This window comes from Abrus precatorius, unplaced genomic scaffold (assembly GCF_003935025.1).
Source record: "Abrus precatorius isolate BTA unplaced genomic scaffold, Abrus_2018 Scaffold1, whole genome shotgun sequence".
In the NCBI taxonomy this organism is placed as follows: Eukaryota; Viridiplantae; Streptophyta; class Magnoliopsida; order Fabales; family Fabaceae; genus Abrus; species Abrus precatorius.
Window position 1 is genome coordinate 5,375,847 of NW_020874291.1, and position 3,953 is coordinate 5,379,799.

General features: G+C 37.9%; 1 non-coding gene across 1 annotated transcript; it reads right to left on the reverse strand.

The window, feature by feature from the left end:
* Nucleotides 1–1,829: 1,829 nt before the first annotated feature.
* LOC113861819 lies at nucleotides 1,830–1,934 on the reverse strand. Its single transcript, XR_003504347.1, has one exon. It is a non-coding gene; the product is annotated as a small nucleolar RNA R71 (small nucleolar RNA).
* Between the last annotated feature and the right edge of the window lie 2,019 nt (nucleotides 1,935–3,953).

Genomic DNA, 3,953 nt, shown 5'->3' on the forward strand with positions numbered 1-3,953 from the left:
CTTTTCTCTTCCTTACTAAATTAGGATGATTTTCCAGAGCTTAGGGCAACCTTGGGTGACAGCTAAGGGTCCAACCTAGAGTTTGGTTTCTCATTTCTCTTGCTTTTACATTAATGTTAATGAGTTTTCTGCATTTCCAACTTTCGTTTTTGACCCCCATTTCTATGGAGGGTTAAATTTTATGTAATCCTTGGTGAGTTCACATGGATTCTTGAGTTCCTTGATTTTAATGATAATATAATTCCTTTCTTCTCATGAATTACTTCTTCCTTGTCTCTTGAATTGAATTAATGGTGAATGAAGGGGATATTGCTTAATTAACCCTAATTCATTTTAAGGAGATTCTAAACTAGGGATTGCTTAATCCTAGGTTTAATTCTAAGGTTGCATAACTTTGGGATGAGGGATTAGAGCCTAGCAAATTGCGTAATCTCGTTAGGACCATAAGGTTGATTTTCGCTTGTTAAATTAACCTAATTCATGGGAGAGAGGATGAATATTAAATCTTAAGTGGAATGAGGATAGAATATTTGTGGATGAACTAAGGATTGCTGCTTTCTATTGTTTGAATTAATTAAACTTGTTTGCTTGTTGTTCTTTACATTGTTTTGAAACCACAAAACACCCATTTTAATTGCTTGTTCAATTATTTCCTTCAACATGTTTAATGAAGATTAATAGCCAATGTTCACGGGAGACAATCTAGGGTAACCCTAGTACTACATTAATTTGTTTAAATTTTGTGAGGATTTGCGACAAATCTTTTAAACACCTCAAGGAAAAAAAACACCATCATCAAATTGGCGCCGTTGCCGGGGAATATTGGTGTTGATTTTTCATAAACATGTTATTTGCTCTATTTTCATTTTTGTTTTTTTGCATATTTAGTGAATTCTCTTTGAACTTTTGCATTGTGAATACTTTAGTATAGTTGTAGTTGCATAGATAAGTAAAGATATTTTGCATTTAGGTACAACCAATTCCTGTTTTCTGCATATGGTTTGAATTCTAACTTCTGCAATTTAGTTTACCACACTGCATTTTCGTTTGCTCCACTATACCCTATTTTTGCTGCATAATTCTACAGAATTCTGCAAAACTTGTGCTTGTGTGTTGCATATTTTTGTTCCATAGTTTGCAATTTCTTTCTGTTTTTGCTGTTTAGTGTTAATGCTTTATTTTACTGCACTTTGATGTTAGTTTTCTGCATAATTGTAATCTGAATTTTTCTGCATTTTTACTGCTACATTAGTTTATTTCTTTTCAATTTTTCATAGCTAATTCCTAATGAATGACCAGATCAAATCCAGGAGATTTATATCCTCCAGATACTGAAATTGATAGGACATTCCATAGGAATCTTAGGAACCTTAATAGACAAAACTCTGCACATACTGAGGAACCTTTTTCACCATTTTCTCCATCTTCTATATATTCTTCTCTGCATTCTTTAAATTTTGAACCTTTAGAAATAGCAGAAAATGACCTGACACTAAAGAAGCTTGCCGCGCCGGACGTGACTTACCAGACTTTGTGTATCCAATACCCAGATGTGGATGCCCTTTTGTTCTTAAAACTGGCCTAATCCATCTTTTGCCTAAATTTCATGGTCTTGCAGGTGAAGATCCACATAAACACCTCAAGGAATTTCATATTGTTTGCTCTACAATGAGACCACAAGGTGTGCCTGAAGAGCGTGTGAAATTAAAGGCTTTTCCATTCTCTCTTATGGATTTGGCTAAAGATTGGTTGTATTATCTTCCACCTGACTCTATTACAAGTTAGGACACTCTCAAGAGATTGTTCCTGGAAAAAATTTTCCCTGCCTCAATAAGAAAGGAAATATGTGGTATTAGGCAGCTAGAGAGGAAAAATTTGTATGAATATTGGAAGCGTTTCAAGAGACTTTGTGCTAGCTGCCCCCATCATCAAATAAGTGACCAGCTCCAAACCCAATACTTCTATGAGGGCTTACACCAAATGGATAGGAGCATGATTGACGCAGCTAGTGGGGGAGCCCTAGTTGACAAGACTCCCGCTGCCGCTAGAAACCTCATTGAGAATATGGCAGCTAACTCTCAACAGTTTGCTACAAGGCAAAATTCCATCATATCCAGGAGTGTCAATAAAATTCAAACTTCAGATTCACACAAGCTGGAGCATAAGCTAGATGAGTTGGCTTTTATGGTAAAACAGTTGGCATCCATCCAAAAGAATTTTGCTGCATATACACCTCCACCTCCATCCATTCCAGCCATGCTTTGTGGGATTTCTTCATCTACGGATCACTTCGCTGATAATTGCCCCACATTGCAAGAAACTGAATCTTCAGAAGGTAATCCTTAAGCTTATGCTACTAATATTTATGCTAATAAATTTCCTTTTCAGCAGCCGCAGCAACAACAAAGCTGGGATTTATCTTCTAATAGATATAATCCCGGTTGGAGGAACCATCCTAACTTAAGGTGGGGAGGAAATGCACAGATCAAAGCTCTAGCCAACCAACCAACAACCATTTCCAACCGTATCAAGCTAGACAAATTAAGCCATATTAAGCCCAGCAACATCACCATTCATCATCTTCATCTCAGCTGCACCATCAAGCATCTTCTTCACTAGCTCCTGCACCCCAAAAGAGTGAGTCATCCTTGGAAGACCTTGTGAAGCAACTCACTATGAATAATCTCAATTTCCAGCAACAGAGTCAGGCTTTCCAACAACAGACTTAAGCAAGTATTAAGACCTTGGAGAATCAAATGGGTCAACTTGCTTCATCCCTGAATCAACTTCAATCTCAAGGTTCAGGCAATCTCCCTGCACAAACGGTAACAAACCCAAAGAATGTGAGTGCCATTACCTTGAGATCTGGTAAGGTGATGCAAGAGCCAGAAATGCCTAAAGAGAAGGATCCTAGTTGCACTTTAGCTGCAGAAGGTGAAGAAGGAGAAGTTGGAAGCCAAGAGCAGCCTGCACCTATGCCCACACCATGTCAACCAAAAGTGGTAGACAAAGAAGAGAGGTCCATTCCTATTCCCTTCCCTCAAAGAATGGTTCAGCCCAACAAGAAGCAAGAAGAGGTTGATAAAGAAATTCTGGATACTTTCAGAAAGGTTGAAGTCAATATCCCCTTGTTAGATGCTATCAAGCAAATCCCAAAGTACGCCAAATTCCTTAAGGACTTGTGCACTCATAGAAGGCGACTAAAGGGTAATGAAAGAGTGAACATAGGGAGGAATGTATTAGCCCTTTTTGAGAGGCCAAAAAACTTCCATGCCTGAGAAATGCAAAGATCCAGGGACGTTTACTATTCCCTGTATTATAGGCAACAATAGGATAGATAATGCCATGCTTGATTTAGGTGCATCTATTAATGTTATGCCTTTATCTATCTTCACATCTTTGTCTCTTGGACCATTGCAGCCCACAGGTGTCATCATTCAGCTAGCAAATAGGAGCACCACTAATCCAGCCGGCCTTATGGAGGATGTTCTAGTAAGAGTGAATGACTTGATCTTTCCTGCTGACTTTTACATCTTGGACATGCAAGAAGAAGAGTCAATAAAAGGAGTTGCACCAATCATCTTGGGGAGGCCATTCTTGAAGACAGCCAGGACCAAAATTGATGTGTATGCTGGAACTCTTACTATGGAGTTTTGAGAGAGTGTGGTTCGCTTCAACATACTAGATGCTATGAAGCACTCACCTGAGGAGCATTCAATTTTCCATATTGATGTTCTTGATAGCTTGATAGATGATAGTTTTGTTGAATTTTTAGGAGACTCTTTCGTTGATTTTTCTGATTGTGTAGATACCATAAATACTAAAATTTGTGAATATTGTACTAATTCATCTTTGTGTGATATTTGTATTGCTGATTTTCTGGATTTAGATTCTGCAACTTCTGACATTAATGACATTGAAAAATCAAAAGGGATAGAATGTGGTTCATTGAG